Genomic DNA, 23,512 nt, shown 5'->3' with positions numbered 1-23,512 from the left:
GACAAGGTTGCCCACTCTCACCACTATTACATGCTAGGCCCAAGAGTGAAACAGCCCAAGTATCCCAGCTCTCCAGAGGTTTGCAAATATACAGAAATAAGTATATAAGTATAATAAATAGATAGATATAATTTTAAGCATTACTAAGTACTTCAGAGAGAAAGAAAGCAGAGGAAGGAGAGTAAATCAGTTCCAGAAAGTCCTATTGTTTGCATTATATATATAGTTAAACCAATCAAACAAACAAACCCTGAGCCCTCTCAGTTTCCTAGAAGCTACAGATGTGGAGAGAAGGATAATTGTCAGTAATACAGAATCAAGAATGAATGTTAAATTCAGAAGATTGCCTTAGACCAGAACCCTGGTCAGAAGTTAGATATGGATCATTCTTAAATGTTCAATCACGCCTGCTTTTGATATTTTCATGGTGTGAGAAAGTTTTAGATCTTGCATTAATTCTGATTCCCCATAGTTTAAAAAATAATTCTTCTGTCAAAATGGATATTTGGAGTTCTACAGATTAATGTATTTTATTTCAGTTATTCGGTTATTGCTTATTTGAAGCTACTTTTTGGGTAAATTTTTGGTGCCTGACTCATTCTTAGTCTAAATTTTACTTCTAGGCTGAATTTACAGTTGTTATTTTTTAAATTTCTACTATCTTGTCATCCAAACAATATCATAGAAAAAAAACCATAATTTGAATTACATACTGTTTGGTTACACTAACACTAACCCGTGCCCTAACACGTAACCTGACACTAACACGTTTCCATACCATCACCTGTACCCTAAACCTTACTGTTCGCTAACCCTAACCCTAGCCCTAACCCTAAACCTAACTACAAATTTACCCCATACCCTAACCCATACCCTAATCATAACCCATACACTAGCACTAACCTGTGCCCTAACACGTACCCTGACCCTAACACATTTCCGTACAATCACCTGTACCCTAAACATTACTCATACGTTAACCCTAAACCTAGCCTTAAACCTAACTGCAACCTTATCCTTACCCTAAACCGTACCCTAAACCTAACCCATACACTAACACTAACCCATGCCCTAACACGTATCCTGACCCTAACACGTTTCCGTACCCTCACCTGTACCCTAAACCTTACCGTTTGCTAACCCTAAACCTAAACCTTAACCTAAACCTAACCCCAACCCTAACCAATACCCTAACACGTACCCTACTCCTAACCTGTACACTAACACTAACCCGTGCCCTAACACGTACCATGAGCCTAACACGTTTCCGTACCCTCACCTGTACCCTAAACCTTACAGTTAACTAACCCTTACCCTAGACCTAAACCTAAACCTAACCGCAACTTTATACATTACCCTAACACATACCTTAATCCTTACCCGTACACTAACACTAACCCGAGCCCTAACACGTACCCTGACCCGAATACTTTTCTGTACCATCGCCTGTACCCTAAACCTTACACGTACGCTAATGCTAAACCTAGACCTAAACCTAAACCTAAACCCAACCTTATCCCTTACACTAACACGTACCCTAAACCTAACCCTTACACTAACATTAACCCATGCCCTAACACATACCCTGACCCTAACACGTCTACATACCATCACCTGTACCCTAAATCTTACACGTACGCTAACCCTAACACTAGCCCTAAACCTAAACCTAACCCCAACCTTATACCTTACCCTAACCCGTACCTTAATCCTAGCGCATACACTAACACTAACCCATGCACTAACACGTACCCTGACCATAAAACGTTTCCGAACCGTCACCTGTACCCTACCTTACTGTTTGCTAACCCTAATGCTAGACCTAAACCTAAACCTAACCACAACCCTAGCACTTACCCTAACCCGTAACCTAATCCTAACCCGTACACTAACATTAAACTGTGTCCTAACACATACCGTGACACTAACACGTTTCTGTACCATCACCTGTACTCTAAATCTTACGTGTACACTAACCCTAACACTAGCCCTAAGCCTAAACCTAACCCCAAACTTATCCCTTACCCTAACCTGTACCCTAATCCTAACCCGTACACTAACACTAACCCGTGCCCTAACACGGACCCTGACACTAACAAGTTTCTGTACAATCACCTGTACCCTAAACCTTACTGTTCGCTAACACTAAACCTAACCCTAAACTTAAACCTAACCCCAACACTACACCTTACCCTAACCTGTACCCTAATCGTAACCCATACACTAACACTAACCCATGCCCTAACACCTACCCTGACCCTAACACGTTTCTGTACCCTCACCTGTACCCTAAACCTTACCGCTCGCTAAACCTAACCTTAGAAATAAACCTAAATGTAAAACCAACCCTACCCCTTACCCTAAACCATACCCTAATCCTAACCCATACACTAACAATAACCCTTGCCCTAACACGTACCCTGACCCTAACATGTTTCCGTACCATCACCTGTACCCTAAACCTTATGCGTACGCTAACCCTAACTCTAGACCTAAACCTAAACCTAAACCTAAACCCAAACTTATCCCTTACCCTAACCCGTACCCTAATCCTAACCCGTACAGTAACAATAACCCTTGCCCTAACACGTACCCTGACCATCACACGTTTCTGTACCATCACCTGTACCCTAAACCTTACCATTTTCTAACCCTAACCTTAGACCTAAACCTAAACCTAACACCAACCTTATCCCTTACCCTAACCCGTACCCTAATCTTAACCTGTACACTAACACTAACCCTTGCCCTAACACGTACCCTGACCCCAACATGTTTCTGAACCCTCACCTGTACCCTAAAAGTTACCGTTCGCTATCCCTAACCCTAGACGTAAAGCTAAACCTAACCCCTTCCGAAACCCTTACCCTAATGCGTACCCTAATCCTAACCCATACACTAACACTAACGCATGCCCTAACACGTACCCTGACACTAACACGTTTCTGTATGCTCTCCTGTACCCTACAGGTTACCCGTAGGCTAACCCTAAACCTAGCCCTAAACCTAAATCTAAACTCAACCCTACTCCTTACCCTAACCCGTACCATAAACCCTAACCCGTACATTAACACTAACCCATGCCCTAACACATACCCTGACCCTAAAACTTTTTCATATCATCACCGATACCCTAATCCCTACCTTTTGCTTAAACCAACCCTTGCCCTAAACCTAAATCTAACCCCAACCCTACACCTTACCCTAACCTCTGCCCTAATTCTAACCCGTACACTAACACTAATGAATACCCTAACACGTACCCTGACTCTAACACTTTTCCGTACCATCACCTGTACCCTAAATCTAACTGTTCACTAACCCTAACCCTAGACCTAAACCTAAACCTAACCCCTACCCTACACCTTACACTAACCCGTACCCTAATCCTAACCTGTGCACTAACACTAACCAATGACCTAACACGTACCCTGACCCTAAGACGTTTCTGTACCATCACCTGTACCCTAAACCTTACTGTTCGCTAACCCTAACCCTAGCCCTAACCCTAAACCTAACCACAACCTTATCCCTTACCCTAACCCGTACACTAATCATAACCTGTACACTAACACTAACCCATTCCCTAACACATACCCTGACCCTAACACATTTCCTTACCATCACCTGTACCCTAAACCTTACACGTATGCTAACGCTAAACCTAGACGTAAACCTAAACCTAACCCCAACCTTATCCCTTACCCTAACCCATACCCTAATCCTTACCCGTACACTAACAAAAACATTTGCCCTAACACGTACCCTGACCCTAACACTTTTCCACACCATCACCTGTACCCTAAACCTTACTGTTCGCTAAACCTAACGCTAGCCCTAAACCTAACCCTAACCCCAACGTTACACATTACCCTAATCCGTACCCTAATGCTCACCCGTAAACTAACACTAAACCATGCCCTAACACGTACCCTGACCGTAACACGTTTCCGTACCATCACCTCTACCCTAAACCGTACGTGTATGCTAACCTTAAACCTAGCCCTAAACCTAAACCTAACCCCAACCTTATCCCTTACCCTAACCGTTCCCTAATCGTAACCCGTACACTAACACTAACCCATGTCCTAACACGTACCATGACCCTAACACGTTTCCGTACCATCACCTGTACCCTAAATCTGATGCGTACGCTAACCCTAACCCTAGCCCCAAGCCTAAACCTAACCCCAACCTTATCCCTTACCATAACCCGTACCCTAATCCTAACCCGTACACTAACACTAACCCATGCCCTAAACTGTACACTGACCCTAACACGTTTTCGTACACTCACCTGTTCCCTAACCCTTACAGTTCGCTAACCCTAACCCTAGACCTAAACCTAAACCTAACCCCAACCTTATTCCTTTCCCTAACCCGTACCCTAATCCTAACCCATACACTAACACTACCCGTGTGCTAACACGTACCCTGAACCTAACACTTTTCCGTACCATCACCTGTACCTTAAACCTTGTGCGTACGCTAACCCTAAACCTAGACCTAAACCTAAACCTAAACCCAACCTTATACATTACCCAAACCGTACCCTAATCCTAACCCGTACGGTAACACTAACCCTTGCACTAACAAATACCCTGACCCTAACACGTCTCCGTACCCTCACCTGTCCCTAAACCTTACCGTTCACTAACCCTAACCCTAGACCTAAACCTAAACCTAACCGCAACCTTATCCCTTACCCTAACCTGTACCCTAATCCTAACCCATACACTAACACTAATACGTGCCCTAACACTTACTCTGACCTTAACACATTTCCGTACCCTCACCTGTACCCTAAACCTTACCGCTTGCTAACCCTAACCCTAGACTTAAACCAAAACGTAACACCAACCCTACCCCTTACCCTAACCCATACCCTAATCCTATCCCATACACTAAAACTAACCCATGCCCTAACAGGTACCCTGACCCTAACATGCTTCCGTACCATCACCTGTACCCTAAAGTTTACACGTACGCTAACCCTAACCCTAGACCTAAATCTAAACATAAATCTAACCCCAACCTGATCCCATACCCTAAACTGTACCCTAATCCTAACCCATACAGTAACACTAACCTGTGCCCAAACACGTACCCTGACTCTAACACCTTTCCATACCCTCACCTGTACCCTAAACCTTACTGTTCACTAACCCTAACCTTAGACCTAAACTTAAGCCTAACCCCAACCCTACCACTTACCCTAACCTGTACCCTAATCCTAACCCATACACTAACACTAATACGTGCCCTAACACGTACTCTGACCCTAACACATTTCCGTACCCTCACCTGTACCCTAAACCTTACCGTTTGCTAACCCTAACCCTATATGTAAACCTAAACCTAACCCCTTCCCAAACCCTTACCCTAATGCGTACCCTAATCCTAACCTGTACACTAACAATAACGCATGCCCTAACACGTACCCTGACACTAACACTTTTCCGTACGCTCTTCTGTATCCTAAAGTTTACCCGTATGCTAACCCTAAACCTAGCCCTAAACCTAAATCTAAACTCAACCCTACTCCTTACCCTAACCTGTACCATAAATGCTAACCCGTACACTAACACTAACCCATGCCCTAACACATACCCTGACCCTAAAACTTTTCCATACCATCACCTGTACCCTAATCCCTACCTTTCGCTTACACTAACCCTTGCCCTAAACCTAAACCTAACCCCAACCCTACAACTTACCCTAACCTCTGCCCTAATTCTAACCCATACACTAACACTAACCAATACCCTAACATGTACCCTGACACTAACACGTTTCCGTACACTCACCTGTACCCTAAACCTTATCATTCGCTAACACTAACCCTAGACCTATACCTAAACCTAACCCCTACCCTACACCTAACCCTAACCCGAACCCTAATTGTAACCCGTACACTAACACTAACCAATGCCATAACACGTACCCTGACTCTAACACGTTTCCATACAATCACCTGTACCCTAAACCTTACTGTTCGCTAACCCTAAACCTAGCCCTAACCCTAAACCTAACCCCAAACTTATCCCTTACCCTAACCCGTACACTAATCATAACCCATACACTAACACTAAACCGTGCCCTAACACGTACCCTGACCCTAACACGTTTCCTTACCATCACCTGTACCCTAAACCTTACACATATGCTAACACTAAACCTAGGCCTAAACCTAAACCTAACCCCAAACTTATCCCTTACCCTAACCCGTATCCTTAACCTAATCCGAACACTAACATTAACCCATGCCCTAACACGTACCCTGACCGTAACACGTCACCTTACCATCACCTATACCCTAAACCTTACGCGTACGCTAACCCTAGCCCTAAACCTAAACCTAAACCAAACCTTATCCCTTACCCTAACCTGTAACTTAATCCTAACCTGTACACTAACACTAACCCATGCCCTAACACGTACCCTGACCCTAACACGTTTCCGTACCATCACCTGTACCCTAAAACTTACGTGTATGCTAAATCTAACACTAGACCTAAACCTAAACCTAACCCCAACCTTATCCCTTACCCTAACCCGTACCCTAATCCTAACCTGTACAGTAACACTAACCCATGCCCTAACACGTACCCTGACCCTACACGTTTCCATACCCTAACCTGTACCCTAAACCTTACCATTCACTAACCCTAACCCAAGACATAAACCTAAACCTAACCCCAAACTTATCCCTTACCCTAACCCGTACCATAACCCTAAGCAGTACACTAACACTAACCCGTGCCCTAACATGTACCCTGACCCTAACACGTTTCTGTACTCTCACCTGTACCCTATACCTTACCATTCGCTAACCCTAACCCTAGACCTAAACCTAAACCTAACCCCAACCCTACACCCTAAACCGTACCCAAATCCTAACACTTACACTAACACTAACCCATGCCCTAACACGTAACCTGAACCTAGCACGTTTCCTTACCATCACCTGTAACTTAAATCTTATGCGTATGCTAACGCTAACCCTAGTTCTAAACGTAAACCTTACCCCAAACTTTTACTTTACCCTATCCCGTACCCTAATCCTAACCCATACTATAACACTAACCCATGCAGTAACATGTACCCTGACCCTAACACTTTTCCGTACCAACACCTGTACCCTAAACGTTATGCATACGCTAACCTTAACACTAGACCTAAACTTAAACCTAACCCCAACCTTATCCCTTACCCTAACCCGTACCCTAATCCTAACCCATACAGTAACACGTACCCTGGCACTAACACGTTTCCATACCCTCACCTGTACCCTAAAACTTACCATTCGCTAACCCTAAGCCTAGACCTAAACCTAAACCTAATGCCAACCTTATACCTTACCCTAACCTGTACCCTAATACTAGCCCATACGATAACACTAACCCATGCCCTAACATGTACTCTGACATGAACACGTTTCCGTACCCTCACCTGTACCCTAAACCGTACTGTTCGCAAACCCTAACCCTAGATCTAACCCTAAACCTAACCCGAACCTTATCTCTTACACTAACCCGTACCCTAATCCTAACCAGTACACTAATGCTAACCCATGCCCTAACACGTACCCTGACACCAACATGTGTCCGTACCCTCACCTGTACTCTAAACCTTACCGTTCGTTAACCCTAACCCTAGACTTTAACCTAAACCAAATCCCTTCCCAATCATTTACCCTAATGCGTAACCTAATCCTAACCTGTACAATAACAGTAACCCATGCCCTAACATGTACCCTGATCCTAACACGTTTACGTACCCTCTCCTCTACCCTAATCCTTACCTTTGGCTTACCCTAACCCTTGCCCTAAACCTAAACCTACCACCAACCCTACACCATACCCTAACGTCTGCCCTAATTCTAACCCGTACTAACACTAACCATTGCCCAAACACGTACCCTGAACCTAACACGTTTCTGTACCCTCATCTATATCCTAAACCTTACCGTTCGCTAACACTAACCCTAGACCTATACCTAAACCTAACCCCTACACTACACCTTACCCTAACCCGTACCCTAATCCTAACCCATACACTAACACTAACCCATGCCCTAACACGTACCTTGACACTTACACGTTTCCGTACCATCACCTGTACCCTAAACCTTACTGTTCGCTAACCCTAAACCTAGCCCTAACTGTAAACCTAACCCCAACCTTATCCCTTACCCTAACCCATACCCTAATCCTAACCCATACACTAACACTAACCCGTGCCCTAACAAGTAACCTGACCCTAACACGTTTCCTTACCATCACCTGTACCCTAAAATTTACATGTACGCTAACCCTAATCCTAGCCCTTAACCTAAACCTATGCCCAACCTTATCCCTTACCCTATCCTGTACCCTAAACCTAACATGTACACTAACATTAACCCGTGCCCTAACACGTACCCTGACCTAACACGTTTCTGTACCCTCTCCTGTACCCTAAAGTTTACCCGCATGCTAACCCTAAACCTAGCCCTAAACCTAAATGTGAACCCAACCCTACTTCTTACCCTAACCCATATCCTAAATCCTAAACCATAGAGTAACACCAACCCATGCCCTAACACATATCCTGACCCTAAAACATTTCTGTACCCTCACCTGTACCCTAAACCTTACCTTTCGCTTACCCTAAACCTTGTCCTAAAACTAAACCTAACCCCAACCCTACACCTTACCCTAACCTTTGCCCTAATTCTAACCCTTACACTACCACTAACTAATAACCTAACACGAAACCTGAACCTAACACTTTTCCATAGCCTCACCTGTACCCAAAACCTTACTGTTCACTAACCCTAACACTAGCCAGAACCCTAACCCTAACCCAAAGCCTACCCCTTACCCTAAACCATACCCTAATCCTAACCCGTACACTAACACTAACCCATGCCCTAACATGTACACTGACTGTAACACTTTTCCGTACCATCACCTGTACCCTAAAACTTATGCATACGCTAACCCTAACCCCAGCCCTGTACCTAAACATAAACCCAAACTTATCCCTTACCCTAACCCGTACCCTAAAACCTAAACCGCAAACTAACACTAACCCATGCCTTAACACGTACCCTGACCCTAAAACTTTTCTATACCTTCACCTGTACCCTAAACCTTACCATTCACTTACACTAACACTTGCCCTAAAACTAAACCTAACCCCAACCCTACACCTTACCCTAACCTCTGCCCTAACTCTAACCCGTACACTAACACTAACCAATACCCTAACACGTACCCTGAAACTGACACTTATCCGTAGCCTCACCTGTACCCTAAACCTTACCATTCACTAACCCTAACCCTAGACCTAAACTGAAACCTAAAGCCATCCCGACACCTTACCCTAAACTGTACCCTAATCCTAACCCATACACTAACACTAACGTGTGCCCTAACTCGTACACTGACCCTAACACATTTCCGTACCATCTCCTGTACCCTAAAACTTATGCATTCGCTAACCCTAACCCTAGCACTAAATTTAAAACTAACCCCAACATTATTCATTACCGTAACCTGTACCCTAATCCAAACCCGTACACTAACACTAACCCGTGCACTAAAATGTACCCTGACACTAACACGTTTCCGTACCATCACCTGTACCCTAAACCTTACTGTTCACTAAACCTAAACCTAGCCCTAAACCTAACTCTAACCCCAACCCTACCCCTTACCCTAACCCGTACACTAATACTTACACGTGCCCAACACGTACCCTGACTGTAACACTTTTCTGTACGATCACCTGTACCCTAAAGCTTACTCTTATGTTAACCCTAACCCTAGACCTAAACCTAAACCTAACCCCAACCTTATACATTACCCTAACCCATGCTCTAATCCTAACCCGTACGCTAACACTAACCCATGCCCTAACACATACCCTGACCCTAACACGTTTCTGTACCCTCACCTGTACCTTAAATGTTATCCGTTCGCTAACCCTAACCCTAGCCCTAAACCTAACGCTAACCCCAACCCAACACCTTACCCTAACCCATACTCTAATCCTAACCCATACACTAAAACTAATCCATGCCCTAACACAAACCTGACCCTAACAGGTTTGCATACCATCACCTGTACCCTAAACCATACGCGTTTGCTAACCCTATGCCTAAACCTGAAACTAAACCTAACCCCAACCCTACACCTTACCCTAAACCGTACCCTAATCCTAACCCATACACTAACACTAACCCATGCCATAACACGTACCCTGACCCTAACACTTTTCTGTAACTTCAGCTGTACCCTAAATCTTACTGTTCGCTAACCCTAACCCCACACCTAAACCTAAAGCTAACCCCAAACCTACTCCTTCCCCTAAACCATACCCTAAACCTAACATGTACACTAACACTAACCCATGCCATAACACGTACCCTGACACTAACACGTTTCTGTACCCTCACCTGTAGCCTAAAACTTACCCGTTTGCTAACATTAACCCTAGCCCTATATCTAAACCTAACCCCAATGCTACCCCTTACCGTAAACCTACCCTAATCCTAACCCATACACTAACACTAACCCATACCGTAACACATACCCTGACGCTAACACGTTTCCATACCCTCACCTGTACCCTAAACCTTACCGTTCAATAACTCAACCCTAACCCTAAACCAAACCCTAAACCTAACCCTAAACCTTACCCTAACCCGTACCATAATCCTAAACCGTACACTAACAGTAACCCTTACCCTAACATGTAACCTAACACTAACACGTTTTTGTACCCTCACCTGTACCCTAAAACTTACCCGTTCACTAACCCTAACCCTAAACCTAAACCTACCTTAACCCTAAACCTTAGCCTAAGCTGTACCATAATCGTAACCCATACACTAACACTGACCCATACCCTAATATGTTCCTTAGCACTAAAAAGTTTTCATACTCTCACCTGTACCCTAAACCCATTCGCTATTGCTAACACTAACCCTAAACCTAACCCTTACCTAACCCGAACCCTTATCTTAACCGAACCCTAATCCTTACCAGTACTCTAACTCTGAATCCTACCCTGACACACACCTTAAACTTAACATGTTTTCGTATCCTCACCTGTACCCTAAAACTTACCCATTTGCTAACACTATACCTAACCCTAAACCTTACCCTACACCATACCCTATTCCTAACCCTTACATTAACAATACCCCATAACCTAACACTTACCCTAAACCTAACATTTTTTCATAGTCTCACCTGTACCCTAAAGCTTACCCATTGGCTAACACTAACCCTAACCCTAAACCTAACGCTAACACTAACCCTAACCCTTACCCTAACACATACCCTAATCCTAATCCGTACTCTAACACTAACCCATACCGTAACTCTAAAACGTTTTTGTACCCTCACCTGTACCCTAAACCTTACCTGTTCGCTAAACCTAACCCTAACCCTAACCCTAACCCTATACCTTACACTAACCCTTACCCTGATCCTAACACGTACACTAACACTAACCCATACCCTAACACGTTCCCTAACCTTAACACGTATTCTTACCCTCAGCTGTACCCTAAGCCTTAGACATTCGCTAACCATAACACTAACCCTAAACCTAACTTTAACCCTAACCCTTACCCTAACCGTACACTAATCCTAAACTGGACACTAAGAGTAACACATACCCTAACATGTACACAAAGCCTAACACTTTTTTGTACCCTCATCTGTAACCTAAACGTTACCCATTCGCTATCCCTAACCTTAACCATAAACCTATCCCTAAACCTAAATTTAACCTTTCTCTAACCCGTACCCTAATCCTAACCCATACATTAACAGTAACCCATACTCTAAAACATTTTCGTTCCCTCACCTGTAAACTAAATGTTACCCATTCGCTAACCCTAACCCTAACCCTAAACCTAACCCTAACCTGTACCCTAATCATAAACCGTACACTAACACGAATCCGTACCCTAACATGTACCCTAAGCCTAACACTTTTTCGTACCCTCACCTTTACCCTAAACCTTACCCATTTGCTGACCCTAACCCTAATGCTAAACCGAACCCTAACCCTAAACCTTACCCTAACCCGTACCCTAATTGTAAGCCGGACACTAACATTAATCCGTGCCCTAACACATACCCTAACCCTAACCCTAACAAGGAACCTAAACCTAACACCTTTTCATACCCTCACTTGTACCCTAAATCTTACCCATTCGCTAACCCTAACCCTAGCCCTAAACCTAAACCTAACCCCAACCCTACACCTTACCCTAAACTGTACCCTAATCCTAACCTGTACACTAACACTAACCCGTAACCTAACACATAACCTGACCCTAACACGTTATCGTACCCTCATCTGTACCCTAAAACTTCCCCATTCTCTAATCGTAAACCTAATCCTATACCTAACTGTAACCCTAACCATAACCCTTACCCTAACCTGTAAACTAATGCTAACATGTACACTAACACTAACCCATACGCTAACACGTACCAAAACCCTAATATGTTTTCATACCCTCACCTGTACCCTAAAACTTACCTGTTCTCTAAACCTAACCCTAATCCTAAACCTAACCCTAAACCTAACCCTATCCCTTACCCAAACCCGTACCGTAATCCTAACCCATATACTAACACTAATGCACATCCTAACACATACCCTAACCCTAAAAATTTTCGTACCTTACCATGTACCCTAAAATTTACACGTTCGATAACCATAACACTAAACTTAGACCTAAACCTAACCCTAACCCTAAAACTTACCCTAACCTGTGCCCGAATCCTAACCTGTACACTAACACTAACCTGTAACATAACACGTACCCTAAACCTAACACGCTTTCGTACCCTCACCTGTACCCGAAACCTAACCCTCTTGCTAAACCTAACCCTAACCCTAACCCTAATCCTAACCCTAACCCTAAACCCTACCCTAACCTGTACCCTAATCCTAACCCTTATACTAACTCTAGCCCATACAGTAAGACGTACCCTAACCCTAACAGCTTTTCGTACCATCACCTGTACCCTAACCCTTACCCATTCGCTAACCCTAACCCTAAGCCTGAAACTAACCCTAACACTTACCCTAACCCATACCCTAATCCTAATCCGTACACTAACACTAACGTGTACCCTAACACGTAACCTAACACTAGCACATTTTTGTACCCTCACCTGTAACCTAAACCTTACCCATTCACTAACCCTAACCCTAAACCAAAACCTACCTTAACCCTAAACCTTAGCCTAACCCATACTCTAATCGTAACACGTACACTAACACTAAACTGTACCCTAACGTGTACCCTAACTCTAACAGGTTTTGCTACACTCACCTCTACCATAAACCCATTCACTAATGCTAACACTAACCCTAAACCTAACTCTTACCTAACCCTAGCCCTTGCCCTAAACATACCCTAATCCTAACCAATACTCTAACACTAACCCATATGCTGACACATACCCTAACCTTAACACGTTTTCGTATCCTCACCTGTAACCTAAATCTTACCCGTTTACTAACACTAAACCTAAGCTTAAACCTAACACTAACACTAACCCTAAACCTTTCCCTAACCCATACCCTATTCCTAACCTGTACACTAACACTAACCCATATTCTAACAGGTACCCTAAACCTAACACATTTTCGTAGTCTCACCTGTACCCTAAATCTTACCCGTTCACTAACCCTAACCCTAACCCTAAGCCTAACCCTAACCCTAACACTAAACCTTACCCTAACCTGTACCCTAATCCTAACCCGTACACAAACACTAACCTGTAACCTAACATGTACCATAAACCTAACACACTTTCGTACCCTCACCTGTACTTGAAACTTAACCCTTTTGCTAAAGCTAATCCTAACCCTAACCCTAACCCTAAACCTAAACCCTACCCTAACCTGTACCCTAATCCTAACCCATATACTAACACTAACCCATACACTAAGATGTACCCTAACCCTAACAGCTTTTCGTACCATCACCTGTACCCTAACCATTACCCGTTTGCTAACCCTAACCCTAAGACTAAAACTAACTCTAACACTTACCCTAACCCGTACCCTAAACCTAACCCATACACTAACACTAACGTGTACCCTAACATGTAGCCTAACACTAACATGTTTTCGTACCCTCACCTGTAACCTAAACCTTACCTGTTCGCTAACCCTAACCCTAAACCGAAACCTACCTTAACCCTGAACTTTAGCCTAAACCATACCCTAATCATAACACGTACCCTAACATTAACCTGTACCCTAACACGTACCCTAACCCTAACACTTTTTCGTACACTCAACTGTACCCTAAAACTTACCCGTTCACTAAACCTAACCCTAATCCTAAACCTAACACTAAACCTAACACTACCCCTTACCTTAAACCGTACCCTAATCCTTACCTGTACACAAACTGTAACGTGAATCCTAACACATGCCCTAACCATAAAAAGTTTTCGTACCCTCACATGTACCCTAAAACTTACTGTTCGATAGCCATAACAATAAACCTAAACCTCACCCTAACCCTAACACTAAACCTTACCCTAAACCGTACCCTAATCCTAACCAGTACACTAACACTAACCCTTAACTTAACACATACCCTAAACCTAACACGTTTCTGTACCCTCACCTGTACCCTAAACCTTACCCGTATGCTAACCCTAACCCTAACCCTAAGCCTAACACTGACCCTAACCCTAAACCTTACCCTAACCCGTACCTTAATCCTAACGTGTATACTAACACTAACCCATACACTAACACGTATCCTAACCCTAACAGCTTTTCGTACCCTCAGCTGTACCCTAAACCTTATCCGTCCCTAACCCTAACCCTAACCCTTAAACTAACACTAACCCTTACCCTAAACCATACCCTAATCCTAACCCATACACTAACACTAACCTGTACCTTTACACGTACCTTAACCCTAACACGTTATCGTACACTCACATGTAACCTGAACTGTACCCATTCGCTCTTCCTATCCGTAACCCTAACCCTAAGCCTAACCCTAACACTAAACCTTACCCTAACCAGTACCCTAATCCTAACCCGTACGCTAACACTAACCTGTAACCTATCACATACCCTAAGCCTACCACGTTTTTCGTACCCTCACTTGAACCCTAAGTCTTACCCGTTCGCTAACCCTATCCCTAAATCTAAACCTAAGCCTAATCCTAACTCTAACCCTTGCCCTAACCCATACCATAATACTAACCCATACACTAACGCTAACCCATAATCTAACACATACCCCAACCCTAACACATTTTGGTACCCTCACCTGTATCCTAAACCTTACCCTTTCACTAACACTAACACTAACCCTAAACCTAACCCTTATCTAACCCTAACCCTTACACTAACCCGTACCCAAGTCCTAAACCGTACACTAACACTAACAGTACCCTAACACGAAGAGGTTTCTGTACCCTCACATGTAATCTGAAACGTACACGTTCGCTATTCCTATTGCTATCCCTAACCTTAACCCTAACCCAAACCTTACCTTAACCTGTACCCTAATCCGAACACGTACACCAACAGTAACCCATACCCTAACACGTACCCTAATCCTAACACGTTTTCCTACCCACACCTGTACCCTAAATGTTACCCTTTCGTTAACACTAATCCTCAACCTACCCCTAACACTAACCCTGACCCTAAACCTTAGCCTAACTTGTACCCTAATCCTAACCCATACACTTACACTAAACCATAACCTAACACGAAACTTAACCCTAACAGGTATTCGTACCCTCACCTGTACCCTAAAAGTTACCTGTTCGCTAACCCCAAACCTAACCCTAACGCTAACCCTAAACCTTACCCTATCCCGTACACTAATCTGAACCCGTACACTAACACGAACCTGTACCCTAAGACGTACCCTAAACCTAACATGTATTCGTACCCTAACATCTACCCTAAAGCTTACCCATTCGCTAACCCTAACCCTAAACCTAACCCTAACCCTAACTCGAAACCTTACCCTAACCCATACCCTAATCCTAACCCATATAGTAACACTAACCTGTAACCTAAGATTTACCCTAACACTAACACCTTTTGGTATCCTCACCTTTAACCTAAACCTTAGCCGTTCGCTAAGCTTCACCCTAAGCGTAACCCAAACCCTAACCCTTACACTGACCTGTACCCTAATCCTAACCCGTACACTAACACTAACCCATACAATAACACATACCCTAACCCAACACGTTTTCGTACCCTCACATGTAACCTGAACCTTACACGTTTGCTATCCCTAACCCTAACCCTAATGCTAACCTTAACCCTAACCCTAACCCATACCCTAATCCTAACCCGTACATTAACACTAAACTGTAACCTATCACGTACCCTAACCCTAAAACGTTTTTGTACCCTCACCTGTACCCTCAACCTTACCCGTTCGCTAATGCTAACCCTATTCCTAAACCTAACCCTAACCCTAACCCTAAACCTTACCCTATCCTGTACCCTAATCATAACCTGTACACTAACACTAACACATATCCTAACATGTACCCTAACCCTAACAAGTTTTCATACCCTCACCTGTACCCTGAACCTTACCTGTTAGCTAACCATAATGCTATCCCTAAACCTAACCGTAAGCCTTACCCTAACCCATACCCTAATTCTAAACCGTACACTAACATTTACCTGTACCCTAACACGAACACATTTTTGTACCCTCACCTGAAACCTGAACCGTACCTGTTCACTATCCCTAATCCTAACCCTAACCCGTACCCTACCCCAACCTGTACCCTAACCCATACCCAAATCCTAACCCGTACACTAACACTAAGACGTACCCTAAAACGTACCCTAAACCTAACACGTTTTTGTACCCTCACCTGTACCCTAAACGTTACCCGTTCACTGAACCTAAACCTAACGCTAAACCGAAACCTATCTGTAAACCTTACCCTAACCCGTACCCTAATTCTAACCCGTACACTCACACTAACGGGTATCCTAACACACACCCTAAACCTAAAAAGATTTCGTACCTTCACATGTACACTAAAACTTACCCGTTCGATAACCATAACTCTAAACCTAAACCTAACCCTAACCCTAACCCTAAAACTTACCCCAACCCGTACCCTAATTCTAAACTGTACAGTAACACTAACCCGTAACCTATCACGTACATTAACCCTAACACCTTTTTGTACCCTCACCTGTGCCCTCAAACTTACCCATTCACTAATTCTAACCCTATTCCTAAACCTAACCATAACCCTAACCCTAACACTTACCCTAACCCGTACCCTAATCCTAACCCATACACTAACACTAACCCATACCCTAACACGTACCCTAAACCTAACACGTTTTTGTACCCTCACCTGTACCCTAAACCTTACCCATTCACTAACACTAACCCTAAACCTAAACCTGACCCTAAATCTTACCTGAACCTGTACCCTAATCCTAAACCATACACTAACACTAACCCATACCCTAACACGTACCCTAACCCTAACACGTTTTCGTACCTTCACATGTAACCTGAAACTTACCCATTTGCTATCCCTAAACTTAACCCTAAACCTATCCCTAACCCTAACCCTAACCCTTACCCTAACCCGTACTCTTAACCTAACCTGTACACTAAAACTAACCCATAACATAAAACATTTTTGTACCCTTACCTGTACCCTACATCTTACCCATTCACTAAACCTTACCCTATTCCTAAAGCTTACCCTAAACCTAACCCTAAGCCATACCCTAACCCATACCCTAATCCTAAACCATACACTCACACTAATGCATATCCTAACACATACCCTAACCCTAAAAATTTTTTGTACCCTCACATGTACCCTAAAACTTACCTGTTCAATAACCATAACTCTAAACCTAAACCTGAACCTAACCCTAAACCTTACCCCAACCCGTACCCTAATACTAAACCGTACACTAACACTAACCCATAACCTATCACGTACCCTAACCCTAACACATTATTGAAACCTCACCTGTATCCTAAAACTTATCCATTCGATAACCATTACCCTAACCCTAACCCTAATCCTTACCCTAACCCGTACCCTTATCCTAACCTGTAAACTAACACTAACCCATTCCCTAACACATACCCTAACCCCATCAACCTTTTGTACCCTTGTCTGTACCCCAAACCATACCCATTTGCTAACCCAACCCCAACTCTAAACCTAACCATAAACCTAACCCTAAACCTTACCCTAACCCATACCCTAATCATAAATTGTACATTAACAGTAACCCTTACCCTAAAACTTAACCTAACACAAACACGTTTTCAAACCCTCAGCTGTACCCTAACCCTAACCCTACACTAAACTTTACCGCTTCACTAATGCTAACACTAAAACTAAACCAACCTTAACCCTAAACCTTACTCAAACCCATACCCTAATCCTAACCTGTACACTCACACTAATGCGTATCCTAAAACATACCATAACCCTAAAAATTTTTTGTACCCTCATATGTACCCTACATATTACCCCTTCGATAACCATATATCTAAACGTAAACCTAACCCTAACCCTAACCCTAAACCTTACCCCAACCCATACCCTAATCCTAATGCATACATTAACACTAACCCGTAACCTATCACGTACCCTAACCCTACCATGTTTTCGTACCCTCACCTGTACCCTCAACCTTACCCGTTCGCTAACGCTAACCCTATTCCTAACCCTAACCCTAACCCTAACCATAAACCTTACCATAACGCGTACCCTAATCCTAAACCACACACTAACACTAACCCGTACCCTAACATGCACCCTAACACGTACCCTAACCCAAACACATTTTTGTACACTCACCTGTACCCTAAATCTTACCTGTTCGGTAACACGAAACCTAAACCTAAACCTAACCCTAACCCTAACACCAACCCTAAACCTTACCCGAACCTGTAGCCTAATCCTAACCCATACACTAACATTATCCCATACCCTAACACGTACCCTAACCCTAACACGTTTTCGTACCCTCACATGTAACCTGAATCTTACCCGTTTGCAATTCCTAACCTTAACACTAAGCCTATCCCTAAACATAACCCTAACCCTTACCCTATCCCGTACCCTAATCCTAATCTGTACACTAACAGTAACCCATACCCTAACACGTACCCTAAGCCTAACAAATTTTTATACCCTCACATGTAACCTGAAACTTACCCATTCACTACAACTAGCCTTAAACCTAAACCTATCCCTAACCATAGCCCTAACCCTTACCCTAATCCTAACCCATACCCTAACACTAACTCATACCCTAACACGTACCCTAACCCTAACATATTTTCGTACCCTCACCTGTACCCTAAATCTTACCCGTTCGCTAAACCTAACCCTAGCCCTAATCCTAACCCTAACCCTAACACTACCCCTTACCCTAACCTGTATCCTAATCCTAACCCAACAACTAACACTAACCCATGCCCTAAGAAGTACCCTGACCCTAACACATTTCTGTACCCTCACCTGTACCCTAAATGTTACCCATTGGCTAACCCTAACCCTAGCCCTAAACCTAACCCTAACCCCAACCCTACACCTTACCCTAACCCATACCCTAACCCTAACCCTAACCCTAACCCTAAAGCTTACCCCAACCCGTACCCTAATCCTAACCCATACACTCACACTAATGTGTATCCTAACACATAACCTAACCGTACAAATTTTTCGTACCCTCACATGTACCTTAAAACTTACCCGTTCGATAACCATAGGTCTAAATCTAAACCTAACCCTAACCCTAACCCTAAACCTTACCCCATCCATACCCTAATCCTAAACCGTACACTAACACTAACCCGTAACCTATCACGTACCCTAACCCTAACATGTTATTGAGCCCTCACCTGTACCCTAAAACTTAACTATTCAATAACCATTTCCCTAACCCTAAACCTAACCATAACCCGTACCCTAACCCTTACCCTAACCCATACCCTAATCCTAACCCGTATACTAACACTAACCATTTCCCTAACACATAACCTAATCCTAACAACTTTGTAACCTTGCCTGTCCCCTAAACCATACCCGTTTGCTAACCCAACCCTAACTCTAAACCTAACCATAAACCTAACCCTATACCTTACCCTAACCCATACCCTAATCCTAAATCGTACGCTAACAGTAACCCTTACCCTAAAACGCAACCTAACACAAACACGTTTTCATACCCTCGGCTGTACCCTAAACCTTACCCCTTCTCTAATGCTAACGCTAAACCTAAACCAAAATTAACCCTAACCGTTACCCTAACCCTTACCCCAATCCTAACCTGTACACTCACACTGACGCGTATCCTAACACATACCATAACCTAAAAATTTTTCGTACACTCACATGTACCCTAAAACTTACCTGTTTGATAACCATAAATCTAAATGTAAACCTAACCCTAACCCTAACCCTAAACCTTACCCCAACCTGTACCCTAATCCTAACCCATACACTAACACTTACCCATAACCTATCACGTACCCTAACACTAACACTTTTTCGTACCCTCACCTGTACCCTCAACCTTACCCGTTTGCTAACGCTAACCCTATTCCTAAACCTAACCCTAACCCTAACCCTAAACCTTACCCTAACCCGTACCCTAATGCTAAACTGTACACTAACATTAACCCTTACCCTAACACTTACCCTAGCATGTACCCTAACCCTAACACGTTTTTGTACCCTCACCTCTACCCTAAATCTTACCTGTTCGCTAACACTAAACCTAAACCTAAACCTAACCCTAACCCTAAACCTTACCCATACCTGTAGCCTTATCCTAACCCATACTCTAATACTAACCAATACCCTAACACGTACCCTAAGCCTAACACAGTTTCATACCCTCACATGTAACCTGAGCCTTACCCGTTCGCTATCCCTAACATTAACACTAAACTTATCCCTAACCATAACCCTAAACCTTACCCTAACCTGTACCCTAATCCTAACTCATACACTAACAGTAACCCATACCCTAACACATACCCTAATCCTAACAAATTTTCGTAACCTCACCTGTAACCTGAAACTTACCTGTTCGCTATCCCTAACCTTAACCCTAAACCTATCCCTAACCCTAGCCCTAACCCTTACCCTAACCCGTACCCTAATCCTAACCTGTTCACTAACACTAACCCATACCCTAACATGTACCCTAACCTTAACCCTAATCCTATCCCTAACCCTAGCCCTAACCCTTACCCTAACCCGTACCCTAATCCTAACCTGTTCACTAACACTAACCCATACCCTAACATGTACCCTAAACTTAACCCTAATCCTATCCCTAACCCTAGCCCTAACCCTTACCCTAACCCGTACCCTAATCCTAACCTGTTCACTAACACTAACCCATACCTAACATGTACCCTAACCTTAACACGATTTTGTACCCTCACCTGTACCCTAAAACTTACCCGTTCACTAACACTAACCCTAATCCTCAACCTAACCCTAACTCTAACCCTAAGCTTAACCTAACCCATACCCTAATTCTAACCCGTACACTAACAATAACTCATACTCTAACATGTACCCTAACCCTAACACGTTTTCGTACCCTCACCTCTACCCTAAAACTTACCAATTCTATAACCATTACCCTATCCCTAAACCTCACCCTAACCCTAAACCTTACCCTAACCCATACCCTAATCCTAACCCGTACACTAAAACTAACCCATGCCTTAACACATACCCTAACCCTAACACCTTTCATACCCTCACCTGTACCCTACATCTTACCTGTTCGCTAACTCTAGCCCGAACCCTAAACCTAACCCTAACCCTACCCCTAACCCTTACCTGAACCCGTACCCTAATCCTAACACGTACACTAACCTGTACTCTAACACATACCCTAACCCTAACACTTTTTCGTACCCTCACCTGTACCCTAAACCTTACCCGTTAGCTAACCCTAATCCTAACCCTAAACATAACCCTAACCCTTATCCTAACCATACCCTAATCCTAACCCGTACACCAACACTGACCCCTACTCTAAAACGTACCCTAACCCTAACACGTTTTCGTACCCACACCTGTTCCCTAAACCTTACCCGTTCGCTAACCCTAACCCTAAACCTAACCCTAACCCCTACCCTAACCCTTACCCTAATCCTAACCCTTACACTAACACTAAACCATACCCGAACACATACCCTATCCTTAACACTTTTTCGTACCCTCACTTGTACCCTAAAACTTACCCGTTTGCTAACCCTAACCATAAATCTTAACCTAACCCTAACCCTAACCATAACCCTTACCCTAACCCGTACTCTAATCCTAACCCATACACTCACACTAACCTGTGCCCATGACAGTGCCCATAGTGACAGTGCCCACGGTGAAAGTGCCCACGATGACGGTGCCTCTGGTGACTTTGCTTATGGTTTTAATGCTCATGGTAGCTGTGCTCATGGTGATAGGGATTACAGTGGCAGTACCCACAGTACAGTTCCCATGGTGACTCTGCCTACGTTGATAGTTCCTATGGTAACAGTTCCCATGGTGGCAGCCCCCATGGTGGGAGTGCCAATGGTGAAAGCACCAATGGTGATAGTGTTTATGGTGTTAATGCTCACGGTAGCAATGCTCATGGTGATAGTGCTCATGGTGGCAGTTCCCATGGTGACAGTGCCCACGGTGATATTGCCTATGGTGACCTTTCCCATGGTGGCAGCGCACAAGTTGACAGTGCTCATGGTGACAGTGCTCATGGTGGCTGTGCCGTGTTGACAGTACCCATGGTGAGAGTGCTCATAGTTACTTTGCTCAAGGTGACATTGTCTATGGTGACAGTGCTAACGGTGACAATGCCTCTGGTGACAGTGCTCATGGTGACAGTGCCCATGGTGACAGTGCACATGGTGGCCATGCCCAAGGTGATAGTGCCCATGGTGACAGTTCCAATGGTGAAAGTGTTCATGATGGCAGTGCCCATGTTTGCAGTGCCCATGGTGACAGTACTCACGGTGATAGTGACCCAGTGTGAGAGTGCACATGGTGGCCATGCCCATGGTGACAGTGCACATGTTGACAGTGCCCATAGTAAGAGTGCTTATGTTGATAATGCTCACTATAACAGTGCTCATGGTGGCAGTATCCATGATGACAGTTCCCAAGGTGACACTGCCCATGGTGATAGTGCCTATGGTAACAGTACCCATGGTGGCAGCTCCCATGGTTACATTGCCAATGGTGACACTGCTCATGGTGCTTGTGCTCATGGTGGCATTGAGTCTGTTGACAATACCCATGGTGACAGTGCTCATAGTGACAATGCTCACAGAGATAATACCCAAGGTGACAGTGCACATGGTGACAGTGTTCATGGTGACAGTGCCTATTGTGACAGTGCTCATGGTTATAGTGCCCATGGTGGCAGTGCTTGTGGTGACAATGCCTATGTTGATAGT

At 43.8% G+C, this 23,512-nt stretch overlaps 1 protein-coding gene across 1 annotated transcript in view; it reads left to right on the top strand.

The window, feature by feature from the left end:
- Positions 1–23,512, top strand: part of LOC307067921 (RAD52 motif-containing protein 1-like) — a gene marked incomplete at both ends in the record, with an annotated part of 408,529 nt that overhangs the window by 86,117 nt on the left and 298,900 nt on the right. The window lies entirely within an intron of this gene.

Source organism: Hyperoodon ampullatus, assembly GCF_949752795.1.
Source record: "Hyperoodon ampullatus genome assembly, chromosome: 19".
In the NCBI taxonomy this organism is placed as follows: Eukaryota; Metazoa; Chordata; class Mammalia; order Artiodactyla; family Ziphiidae; genus Hyperoodon; species Hyperoodon ampullatus.
Note: the sequence above shows the minus strand (reverse complement) of the source record. Positions and strands in the feature narration are given on the sequence as shown.